Source organism: Molossus molossus, unplaced genomic scaffold, assembly GCF_014108415.1.
Source record: "Molossus molossus isolate mMolMol1 unplaced genomic scaffold, mMolMol1.p scaffold_m16_p_5, whole genome shotgun sequence".
NCBI lineage: Eukaryota > Metazoa > Chordata > Mammalia > Chiroptera > Molossidae > Molossus > Molossus molossus.
Window position 1 is genome coordinate 97,647,748 of NW_023425388.1, and position 13,916 is coordinate 97,661,663.

The window sequence follows — 13,916 nt, forward strand, 5'->3', positions numbered from 1 at the left end:
TTGAATATATTCTCTAACTCTTGCTCACTTTCTTCTTCTTCAGGGACTCCTATGATGCGATTATTATCCCGTTTCCAGTTGTCCCACAGTTCTCTTAAGCTTTCTTCCTGTTTTTTAATCATTTTTTTCTTTTGGTTTTCTGGTTGTTTGATTTTTTCTACCCTGTCATCTAATTCAGTGATCCGGTCTTCAGCTTCCCCTAGTCTGCTTTTTAGACCTTCCAATGTGTTTTTCATTTCTGATATGTCATTCTTCATTTCTTCTTGTTCGTTTTTAATTTACAACTCGTTGATTTTCAACATTTCTATGTCTGTACTTATGATGCTCATATCCTTACACATGCTGTTGAGCTTCCTCAACATCATGGCTCTAAATTCTAGTTCTGTTAACTTGCTTAACTGCACCTCATTTATCTCATCTTCAGTAGAGGTCTCTTGTTCTTTCATTTAACTTTTATTTCTGTTTTTCACTATTTTGGCTATCACAGTGGGCTCTGGAATCTGCCAAATTTTCCCTGTGGGTGTTGCTGTTCTGCTGTTTGTCGCTCCCTCCCCTGGGTTTTGATGATCCAGGGAGGAATCACTTTAAACACCACAGTCAATTCTTAGCTTTTCTGGTTAGTGTTGCTAGCCCTGGGAATGGTAGTTATCCTCTAGTTTTTTTTTTGCCTGGAGGCTATTAGTAGAGGTCACCTGCAGACCCTTCGTTTCTGAGTTGTCTGAAAAACTCACTCAGGTGCTCTGTGTAAGAGGATTTCCTGAGGGTAGGGCAGCTGCTGGTTGTTAATGGGCCTCAATTAGCATTTCAATGGCCATCAAGTGGGGTTGAATCTCTGAGGGAGGGGTCTCTGCCTCTCCCCAGCGCCCTGGGAAGGAGTAAAATGACCACTCTCCTGCGTGGCTGCACTCAGCAAAAGCTCTGATCACCTTCCAAAACCTGAATGTCCCCACACAGTTCCAGTCCAGTCTGCCTTCCCTCTGCAGGAGCCCAAGGTGAGTGGCTGCTGCCAATTTAGCCTCTGTCTAGACTCTGCGTCGTGGAGCCACCTGGGACTTTTAACCCAAGGGCGCTGCTTCCAGCCAAGGGCAGCCAGTGGCTGTGGCACCAGCCGATGGCATTGCACTCAGCAGAAACCCCAGGACTAAGCCCCGGTAGCGGGACACTGTGGAGGTGGCAGCAGCTTCCAGCAGAGTCCCCTGTTCCCAGGGAATCCCTGAGGCACCAGCTGAGGGCTTAGTACTCAGAGTTCTCCAGACTCAGCAGGGGTCGCAACCGAGGCAGCAGCAGCATCCCATCGAGTCCCCTGGTCGCAGCCAGTCAGTGCCAGTCCATTTGGCACCAGCTGAGGGCTTAGCACGCAGCTGAGTTCGCAGGACTTAGGCGTGGTTGCAGCCAAGGAGGTTGCAGCAACTTCCCTCTGAGTTCCCTGGTCTGCGCCCAGGCTGCTGCAGACCGTGGTCTCCCGGCCCCCTCTCGTGTCCTCGCAAGCCTACCAGGATTGAGTCGGTGTCCCTGGTTATGTGGTCCCCCAAGATGTCTTTCAGTTGCCCCTTCCTAACGATTTGCCTTTATTTTCATTGTAAATCCAGTTTGGTCCTGGGAGATGATCTGTGTAGCTCCATTCACTCCGCCGCCATTTTTCAGATTGGTTATTTATTTTCTTCATGTTCTCACCAACACTTTTTATTTTGTCTTTTTTTTTTAATCCTCACCCAATATTTCCTTTTTTTTTTTATTTTATTTATCTTCAGATAGAGGGAGGGAGGGAGAGAGAGAGAGACAGAAACTCTGAAACAGTGATTGGTTGCCTCCTGCACAATCCCGACCAGGGCCAGGGACCAAACCGCCACCAGGTACATGTCCTTGACTGGAATCGCACCAAAGACTCTTTGGTCCACGGACCAATGCTCTAACCACAAAGCTAAACTGGATAGGGATATTTTTTGTCCTTTTATAATAGCCATTCTAACAGGTTTAAGGTAATGAAGCCACAGAACAGTTTGATGATTGCCAGAAGGGTCTATATGATGTAGACAAAATGGTGTAAGTACTCAAAAGTTACAAACTTCCAATAATAAAATAAATAAGTTATGGGGATGTATCATAAAGCATGGCAATTATTTGAAAATCGTCAAGAGAGGTCTTAAAAGTTCATCAAAAGAAAAAACAACAACAACATTGTAACTATCTATAGTCATGAATGTTAACTTGATTTATTGTGGTGGTAATTTTGCAATATATACTAATATTAAATAATTATGCAACTGAAACAAATATATTACATGTCAATTTTACCTGAATGAAGTAAAAAATTTTGCATAAAAAGTGTGACTGACATATGTCAAGAAGCATCAAGTGATTGTCCACATTTCATCACAACTCAAAGAAATATTTTAATATGAAAAAAATGGATGTAGAATGTCCACATATATCTTAATCATTAAAAAAATCAACACACAAATTTACTTAAAGAGTAACTCAGCAGAAGGGAATATAGAATTCAGTGTTTTAAACACCTGATATTAAACATTAAAACTATTAAACTTAAAATTTATCCTTAAAAATATACTATAAATTTAAATACATGTGATTTATTGTTTCAGATCTTATAGTTATGTCTTTGATCCATTTTGAATTAATTTTTGTACATGGGGGTAAACTGTAATCTAGTTTCATCCTTTTGCATGTGAATTGCTAATTTTCCCAGTACCATTTACTAAAAAGACTTGCTTTTCTCTATTGTATGTGTTTGGCTTCTTTGTCAAAAATTATTTGCTCACATATGTGTGGTTTTATTTCTGTACTCTAACTTCTGTTCCATTGGTCTGTGTGTCTGTTTTTCTGCCAATACTATGCTTTTTAAAAAATTAATTAAGCTTAATGGGGTGTCATTGGTTAATAAATTTCAAGTGTGCATTTCCATGCTATTTTGATTATTGTTGCTCTATAGTATAATTTGAAATCAGGTAGTGTGATACCACTGCCTTTGTTCTTTTTTATAAATCAGGATTGCTTTGTCTATTCAGGGTATTTTGTGGTTCCATACATATCTGATCATTTTTGTTCCATTTCTTTAAAAATTGTCATTGGGATTTTTGTTTTAGGTGTTAAAATTATAGACCTTGGTCTTAGAAAATATTTAGATGAATTTAACCCCCAAAGACAAGGGAAGCAAAGGCAAAAATAAATGAATGGGACTATAATGAATGGGACTATATCAAACATAAAAGCTTCCACATAGCAAACAAAACTGTCAAAAAACAAAAAGGCAACCAACTGAATGGGGGAAGACATTTATAAATCACAGCTCTGACCATGTGTTAATATCCAAAATATATAAAGAATTCATACAACATCCCCCCCCAAATCTAATTAAAAATGGGCAGAAGACCTGAACACACTTGTCCCAAGAAGGTATACATATAGCCAACAGATTGATAAAAGATGCTCAACTTCACTGGCTGTTAGGGAAATGCAAATCAAAACTACAATGAGATACCATCTCACACCTGTCAAAAGGGCTATTATCAACATGACAAGTAATAACAAGTGTTAGAGAAATTGTTTAGGAAAAGGAACCCTCATTCACTGCTGGTGGGAATGTAAATTATTATAGCTACAATGGAAAACAGTATGGAGATTCCTCATAAATTTAAGAATAGAATTATCATACAACCCAGCAACCCCTTTTCTGGAAATCTAACTTAAACATTTATTCGCAAATATATATGCACCCTTATGTTCACTGTAGCATTGTTCACAGTGACCAAAACATGGAAACAACCAAAGTGTCCTTTGATACATGAATGGCTAAAGAAGATGTGGTACATATACATAATGGAATACTACTCAGCCATAAGAAAAAATGAAATACTGCCATTTGTGACAACACGGATGGACCTTGAGAATATCAGGCCAAGCAGAATGTCAGACAAAAAAAAAAAAAAGCTAAGAACCATGTAATTTCACACATACATGGGATATAAAAGTGAAACTCATGGACACAGACAACAGCATGGTGGTTACCAGAAGGAAGGGGGATAAGAGTGTATTAAAAGGTAAATGGGGCTTAATATATGGTGATGGTAAATGATTTGACCTTGGGTGGTGGGTACACAGTGCAATATACAGGTCATGAATCATAGAAATGTACACTTAAAATCTATAAGATCTTATTAACCAATTTCACCCAAATAAATTTAATAAAGAAGGAAAAATAAATTTATATATAAAAGTGGCTGCACCTATAATAAATAAATCTTGAAAGAAAAGAGATATTAAGTAATATAATTGTTAAATAAACAACTTGGGGTTGAAACTACAGAGCTCTAACCAAGATGTATTGAATGTTAGAAAATAAATTTTCTGAAACGTGATAATTAAGAAAATATTATAAAATCAATTTTAAAATATAATTACATTAATAATGAATGAAGTTAACATACTTTTATGTCAGTCGAACACTTATGAGGGATAAAAGTATAAACCTCTATGCTACTACAGACCTTAATCAAATAGCACACAAATTTGAAATTTGTACTTTAATACAGATAAAACTGAGTCCCATGGACTCAATTCTACCACAAGTCAACATCTTCTCTTGCTGGAGTACTGCATTTGCCACCTTAATGATTAGTTTTCATAGAATATGTCAGAGTTATTTTATAGAATATGAATTTGATCTTTCCTTTCCTCGCTGAAGTCCTCCAACATCTTACCACTGAACTTACAATAAAAATTAAGCCCTATAATATCACATTCTAAATCTTACAGAATGGAGTCCCTGTCTACATTTCTAAACTCACCTTATACAAGTATCCCATTCAATTCAGCCACATTGGCCTTATTCCTATTCCTTACTATAATAAGCACTTTACTTATTACTTACATTTGCTGGCTCTTGCCTGAAAGCTATTCCCAAGGTGTTTTATTTTTCAAGTATCTGTCAAATGTTTTGTCCAAAAAAAGTTTTTTCTAAGTATAATTATCCATTACAGTCTATCATTTATTTCTATATTTTCCACAACATATTCACAAGTTGAAATTATTTTTATTTGCTTTATGAATTTGTTTATTTAATTCTTCTCAATACAATTAAGATCCTTGATAGATCTGACATTGCCTATCTTTGTTTTAATATCTCCTAAATCTAAAACACTGACTTGCTTGCACCAAACAATAAATATGTAAAATGACATCTTATGTTGAAATTATATAATTGGTGGAGTTGCATCTTTCACTGAGTAGGATTCTAAAGTCAAACAGGAAAGTAAAATTACCTATAGTCAAAATGGTCACGTCAAATATACTTTCAATTATTGGTAATTACAAGGTATGTACACATTTTGTGTGTAGGATAACACTCTGTAGAAGACATTAGTGGCTCCCCAATGTTTCAATGGTCGTGGTTTCTCCATGGCAGTCAAATTAGTATTGTGTGTATATATATATATATATATATATATATATATATATATTTTTATTTATTTATAATTTTCTCTGACTACCTTTGACAATCAAGGTTTACTTACAAGCTATTTTCAGTGTTGTTTTGTCTTCTCCTTCTCCTTCTCCTTTTCCTTCTTCATCTTCTTCCTCTTCCTCCTCATTGTCCTTTCCTCTTCTTGGTTATTTTTTTCAAATGACTGTATTTTGCAAATTATCACCTTATTCATGACATATAAAATCAAAGAAACTTTAACAATCCCCAACTATCCCAAAAGTTGTGCCTCTTCATTTCCTGACAATGATGCAATACTACAAAATATTATTTAAAATAAGATTGAAGAATTTAAAATTAGGTATTAAAAAATTCTGAATAGCCTTGATCAGTTTGGCTCAGTAGTTGTGGCATTGGACCATGGCCCAAAAAGTCTTGGGTTTGAATCTGATCAAGGGCATGTGCCTCTGTTGCAGTTTGGTTCCCGGCCCTAGTTGTTGTCATGAGGGAGGTGACTGATTAATGTGTCTCTCTCACATCAATATTTTTTTTTCTCTCTCTCTCCCCCTTCCACTCTGTCTGAAGATAAAGGGAAAAATATCTTCAGGTGAGGATTAGAAAAAAAATTTTTAATTCTGAATAACTCGAGTCACGAAGCAATGATTTGGATAGAGCACCTGAATGAATGATGATCTCACTTACAGGTAAGGGAGAGGAGCAAGAAATGGGTAGAAAAATATATATTTCTGTCTTAGGTTAGATTTGAGATCCCCTAAAGAATCCAAGTAGACTATTGCAAATCCTGTTTCTATGTGCAAGTGTAAAGTCTAGGAGAGAAATTGGTGAGAGATCAAAATTTAGAGGCAGTATATGAAATATGGACATAGTGAGATAACTGAAGGAATGAGAACAGAATAAAATGAGAATTGACACTGCAATCTGGACAATTCACATTTCAATATTTTTTGGGTGTGAAATGCAGGAAAAGCTAGTTGATGACAAGTGGAGGAGGAAAACCAAGAGGGTGTGATATTTCAATGAAATTCTTAATTAAGTGTTATGTTTTTGGAGCGTTCCCTGATGTACATACTGAAAATGAATAACGATTTCTCTCTCTCTCTTTCTCTCTCTCTCTGTGTTTGTGTCTGTGTATGCAAGTGTGTGTGTGTTAAATAACAATATAAATGTTAATGTGTTACAGCCAAAAGTTTTATAACTTTACAGTGCTTATTTTCTAAATCTGAATATTTATTTTTTAGCATGAAAACTTTTATAACAGTTTATGAACTAAATTCTTGTTTATTATTTTATTATTAGTTTTCCTTTTACTTGATACTGGAGTGAGTGAACATTGTTGCACAATTTGATACAATGTGTCTCTTTTATTTTCATTTAATAAATGGGCATAAACCTAAACAAAGGGTTATTTTTATTGTTTCTTTCTTCATTTGTTTATGCCCCAGGTCAATGTCCTTCAAAATACACTTTGGCTTTTCACATTATATACCATGAAGTAAATATCAAATGTCATGTGTTCTGACCACTTTTGTGCCTAAGTTGATTATATTTTTAGAAAAGACACTTTAAGTATAAAATTGGTTTTAATGATTTTGTAATATATGCTATTGAGTCTTTGAGAGAAAGACATTATATTCATATTCTATGTTTTAATATATCACCAATTGTTCTCCAAGATTAATCATTTGGGCATAGTTTACAATGGAAAAATACTGAAGAACTTCTAAAAATAATGTGTGAGCCTGGCCAGTGTAGCTCAGTGCATTGAGTGTCGTTCCATGAACTGAGAGGTAGGTCTAGGTTTGGTTTCCAGTCAGGACATGTGCCTGGGTTGCAGGCTCAATCCCCAGTAGGAGGCAGCTGATGGATGTATCTCTCTCACATCAATGTTTCTATCTCTCTCTTCCTTCCTCTTTCTCTAAAACATCAATAAAAACATATGCAAAAATAAAAATAATGTACAAGCCTTCATAGACTATGCCATACTCATATGCATGTCAACTAATATTCTCAAATAATCAATATTTTCCCAATGATAATCATAAAAGTGTTTGTAGGTAAAAGCAACCACAGAAAATTTATGACTCAAGGGAAAAATTTTCTTGTGACATGTTTTTTTCAATAGTGTAGAGATCTTGCTCTAAAAAACTATGACTTATGTAATCTTTTACTAATTGTATATAAGTAATCTCTGGGTATATTAGTTATACTTAAAATTGAAATAATTTTTTATCTGGAGGACACTTTAGTTTTCTTAGTGTTTTCATAATGATGTTATCTCCTTTATACATTTAATATTAAAATATTTTATATAGGTGGCATGGTTAGTATTAGGTTGAAATATGATGCTAATTGTCACTAAAATCAGCAATCAACAGTTCTTAATTTTTTGTGGTCACAGATGCTTCTATCTATATCTCTACATATATACATACATATTATTTCATGTAATTTTGGAAATATTTTGGGGTGCTTGCAGGAAAACAGATTAGTTAAAATAAATCACAAATATATGGATACTTTATTATTTTCAAATAAAATTTACATTCAAGCAGTTATTTAATATATATCATATGTAAGCCACAGTATTTTCTGCTAGGAATGCAAATATGAATAAAATGTAGTTTCCCATGTCAAGGACATCAAAATCTGGAAAACACTGAATGTAAATAACTAATCATATCCCATAATTATTGTGACTGTGCTTTGGACAAGCATTATGGGAATACAAAGGAAAAAATAATTGGTTCTTTCCTTGATATTGGAATCACTTCTAAATAAAGGTAGACCATGAAAAACTGAAAATCATTCCACTAGTGTGTTAGAGATAAGATAAATGTGAAGACCATGAATTAAGTGGATATACAAATAAATAGGGTCTGTGCCTTACTTAATATACTTGTATCATTATGGGGTGGTCAAGTTCGCAACATAAAGCAAATAGTAAAATAAAGTTCAGTGTATTAAGATTGTAGGCTCACTAAGACAGAAATAGAGGAAGAGATTGGGAGGGGAGTTGGTAGGAGTGTTGAAAAGACAATATACCTAAGAAAGTAAATAGAGGATTTTATTGCTATTAAACTCTATATAGAAGAATATAGAATCTTTTTTTTTTTATCCTCACCTGAGGACATTATTCCATTTTTTGTTTAGATAGAGTGGGAGGGAGAGAGAGAGAAACATCAACGTGAAAGGGAAACATCGAGTGGCTGCCTCTCACATGACCCAACCAGGGCTGAAGACAAACTGCAACCGTGGTACATAGTCTTAGCGGGAACCAAACCTGGGTCTCTCTGGACCACAGGCCTACGCTCCAAATGCTGAGCCAAACCAGCCAGGGCAGGAATATAAAATCTTTTCTGTGGACAATATGAAGTTCTGGAAAATTATTAAACTGTGCTTTAAAATATTAAATCTAGGGTCCCCTTTTCTCCACACCCTCGCTAACACTTGTTATTTAATGATTTATTGATGGCAGCCATTCTGACAGGTGTGAGGTGATACCTCATAATTGTTTTAATTCGCAACTCTCTGATGACTAGTGATGTTGAGCATTTCTTCGTATGTACTCTTTGAAGAGGTATCTATTCAGCTCCTCTGCCCATTTTTTAATTAAGTTTGTTGTCTTCCTTTTGTTGAGTTGTATGAGACTCTATATATTTTGGAAATTATCCTTTACCTGATGCATCATTGGCAATGATGCTCTCCCATATAGTGGGATCCCTTTCCTTTTTTTTTTTAATCCTCACCCGAGGACATTTCTCCATTTTTTGTTCAGAGAGAGTGGGAGGAAGAGGAAGAGAGAGAGAGAAACTTCAACGTGAAAGAGGCACATCGAGTGGCTGCCACCCGCATGACCAACCAGGGCCGGGGACAAACTGCAACCGAGGTACTGCCCTTAGCGGGAACCGAACCCAGGCCTCTCTGGACCACAGGCCGACGCTCTAACCGCTGAGCCAAACTGGCCAGGGCTCCCTTTCCATTTTGATGGTTGTTTCTTTTGCTGTGCAGAAGCTTTTTAGTTTGATGTAGTCCCATGTGTTCATTTTTTCTTTATTTCTGTTGCCTTAGGTGTTGTATCAGTGAAAATTCTGCTGCATATGATGTCTGAGATTTTGTTACCTACATTTTCTTCTAGAAATTTTATGAATTCACAAGTTACATTTAAGTCTTTTATCCATTTTGAGTTTATTTTTGTGTATGGTGTAAGTTGGTGTTCTAGCTTCATTTTTTTGCAGGTAGCTGTTCAATTTTCCCAACACCATTTACTGAAAAAACTGTCTTGGTCTTGCCACCTTTGTCAAATATTAACTGTGCATATTGTCTTGGGTCAATTTCTGGGTTCTCTATTCTGTTCCATTGATCTATCTGCCTGTTCTTGAGCCAGTACCAGGCTGGGGGGTGGGGGTGGGGTGGAGATAAACCACAGATCTTACATGCATGTATGCATGACCAATGAACACAGACAACAAAGCTGGGGATGGGGCAGGGGAGAAGGGGAAGAGTGTGTCAATGGGGAAAAAATGAGAATAAGTTATAACAAAAACAAATTAATAAATAAAAAATTTTTTTAAAATCTTAAATCTATGAAAGATTTAGGAAAACAAAGTGGCAGCATGAGTTCTACTTAGAAAAAGAAAAGAACTTGAGGCATGAAAGAGGCTTTAATACTTCCAGTGTGAGATTAAAACAGAGTATTTGAAAGATGGGGCAAGTGGAGTCAATACATGTACTTTGAGAGAAAATCAACAGGACATTTTTGTACACAAGAAACACTTTTGTAAGTTTTTGAGTTTAGGCATCTTATTCAGGGATTCTAGTAATCATAGAAATTACACCCTACAGTGAACATGTAAGATTTAACAGCTATTCTGAACAAACTATCTATTACAAATTTATAGGCCAGCAATCCCAATAATATTTCAAATTGATTTACATCAGCTATAGTTTGAAATGTTAATGCTAGGTATTTCCATTGTAAGGCCTTTATAATGCAGATTCTTCTTCTTTTTTATATTTCTTTTATGTTCCCGATCTTTAAATTATTTCTGCATAATAAGAAATATTGCCTTATCATTGTAGCATATAAAATAGTATATAATAAAATGCCATGTCCATCCATAAAATCAGCCCAGTTGTCATGAAAGAAGCATATTAGGAAATGACTGAAGAGTTTTTCTTCTTCATGCACTCTCAAAATGGTTTCTGTAGTGAATGCCCTTGCTATTTTTGAAATAACATATAAGACTGATATTACTTATTTGCAAGAGTTAGAACATTTAAAACACATTTGTGTGTGCATTGCGTCTATTTTCTCTTATATCTATTGTACACAATTTAACCAAAATATTAGATGTTTCTGGTTTTTCTTTCAGTAGCATTTTTAGTTCTCTGTGATCAAGCAGATGTGGACTTAAAAATATTGAAGTTGGAGAATTTCTAGTTTTGTTTGATAATCTATATACAGATAATTTTCTATATAAAACACTGTTTTGTACAGTGAATAACACATTAGTGTTTCTACATTTAAAACAAATGTTAGTTATTTATTGTTTCTGATATAGTTTCCTTATAAAGATTCCTCAGATTCTGTAGTTTAATATGCGGGGGGAGGGGGGATCATTAAAATTTGATTTTAATGGAAATTTGATTTTATATATTTTGTATATCAGTTAAATCTAAAAGTATATAAAACATTAAAATAGTGAACTTTATATTTCTTCTGTAAGAAAACTCAATTTTTGTCTTTCTTTATAAGAATTTGTACTGCAACAATTTTATAAATTTTTCTTTACTCCTGCAAGGATGGTTGATCTTTAGAATGCCATTGAAAATGAACTTGTGGGACAGGTAATTCCTATGAGGGAAACCTATTTGCACACTGCCATCAGCATGCAATGACAAGATATAAAAACTGTCGGAGCAATTTATGTGAGGAACATCACACCAAATAACATCATAGAGAACTAGTGTAACCAACCATAACACATTTTTCCTGATCTCTTTAATGCTATGCATGTAATAAATTATTCGTCTGATTGTCAAGTATTTCTTTCAAAACAGGTTGTGTGTTACTATAAACAATACATACAAACACACGTGCACATAGGAAGTTTCAAGTTCATTAAGTTCCAATGAGAGGAAATATGAGACCCAGGCAGAATTGGAGACTCTTTGATAGAAGTAAACCTTTAGTAACCTATGGCACCACTGTAGTAGTTCTAGCCAGCAATTGCACAGACACTTAAATCTAAATTACCTACTGGTCCCTATCAGCAGCCTACAGTTCTAGAGATCCTGCGATGTATTTTTTTCTTCCAGTCACAGAAAGCCTTGACTAGAGTGAAGTATATTGAGGAAGTTGGGCATGTGCTATAAATGAAATATATTGGATCTCTAATGTACATCTCTTAGAAACCATTATTATTCCCAAGTTTCTCAGCCTGAAAGTCTAGTAGCTGCCAAAAAGAGGTAGAGGTAGTTAGAGCAATGGAGGCTTAGAAGGTAAATGTCTTCCAGGCATGGATAATGATAGCATGAGCTCAAACAAAAACTTCTACTTTTGAATACAAACCTATTTTAAAACAAACCTAAATTTTTAAAAAATGCAATGATTTTATTCCATAGCCCCTTCTAGTTACATATGTTTATCTATTGAAAAGAAAGCACTTATATGCTGTTATCTTATCCCATGTCCCCTTCTTTCAAACGAGGGTGATGCTGCATAACTTATAGAATTGTTGCGAGTAAATGTTTTTTGTACTTTTTTTTTTTTTGTGGTTCCTGTAACTTTATTTATTTATTTATTTATTTTTTATTGATTAATTTTTGTTACAAATGATTCTCCTTTTTTCCCCCAGTGATTCCCCCCTCCCCCTTCCCTCCCTGCCCCTTCCCCCGATTGTTGTCCATGTCCACTGTTCATGCCTACATGCATATAAATTCTGTTGTTCATCCCTCTCTCAGCTCCCCACTCCTTAGGGGATTGTCCTCAAACTGTTATGTTCATTATATTCCAGAAATCAGTGAGATCATATGAAATTTGTCTTTCTCTGCTTGGCTTGTTTCACTTAGGATGATACTTTCCAGGTCCCTCCATGTAGTCTCAAAGGATAAGAGATCTTTCTTTCTTACCACTGCGTAGTACTCCATTGTGTATATGTACCACAGCTTTTTAATCCATTCGTCTACTGATGGACACTTGGGCTGTTTCCAGATCTTAGCGATTGTAAATAGTGCTGCTACAAAGATGGGGGTACATATATTCTTTCTGATTGGTGTTTCAGGCTTCTTAGGGTATATTCCTAGAAGTGGGATCACTGGGTCAAATGGGAGTTCAATTTTTAATTTTTTGAGGTGACACCATATTGTTTTCCATAGTGGCTGCACCAGTCTGCATTAAAGCCCTTAGAACATTGCCTGGCACATAGTAGATATAATATAAGTGCATGGGAACTAAACTAAAGAGAGAGTTGAAAAAACTAATCACAGAAAATCTAGTCAAATGACTGTTTAACTAAGGAGACAGCATGAGGCCCTGCCTTTTACAAACTCAACATTCTTGGACAAATTGCTTAACCTTGCTAAATTCCATCTGTAAAATGAAAATACTACAGTTTCATGGAGACACCTTGGAGGATTAAAAGAGTAGGTGCCTGTAATGCAGTAGATTGAACAAAATAGATGCTCACAACGGAAGAGGTAATATCACCCAGTTTCTCTTGTCACTAATTAGTGCTGGGCTTATGTTTGGGTTACTTTCCACTTGTCATCCATGTGACCTATGCTGAACCTGATTCAAGTCCCTATCAGCACTTTGACAGCAAAAGCCGTTCAAGACAGTGCTTATGTAGTGCAGACCTAGTAGAAATAAAAATGTTAAAAGAAAAACCTCAGGATGTCATAGTCAGAGGCATTTCTAAAAGTGTAACTTCGAAAGTTACCTGGGATCAGTGACTTGAAAAGTGTAGAAGACTTGCTCTGCTTGATTTCAACTAAGAAGTTATCTTTTTCTATAAAAAATAGGAGCCAAGGAAGATATATAGAATGAAGAAAATGCAGTTCTTTATGGCACAGAGGTATAGTTAATGAGGTTTCTACATTTGAGTTTAAAGGATGAGCAACTGCAGAGAAAATGACGTTTGCATCCAAACACTAACATATGAAAATGACCATTTTCCATTCAGCTGCTTTGCATCTTTTGGATGGAGTATTTAGCCCATTTACATTTAAGATTATTATTGATAGGGGTTTATTTGTTGCCATTTCTTTTCCTTTATACCTTGTTTTTATCTCTCATTTTCTTCCTCTTAAAGCAGTCACTTTAGCATTTCTTGCAATGCTGGTTTGGTGGTCCTGTACTCCTTTAGCCTTTTTATTTGTCTGGGACATTCTTTATTTCACCTTCAATTTTGTTTTTATTTTTTAATTTTTTTTATTAATTAATTATTTTTGTTAC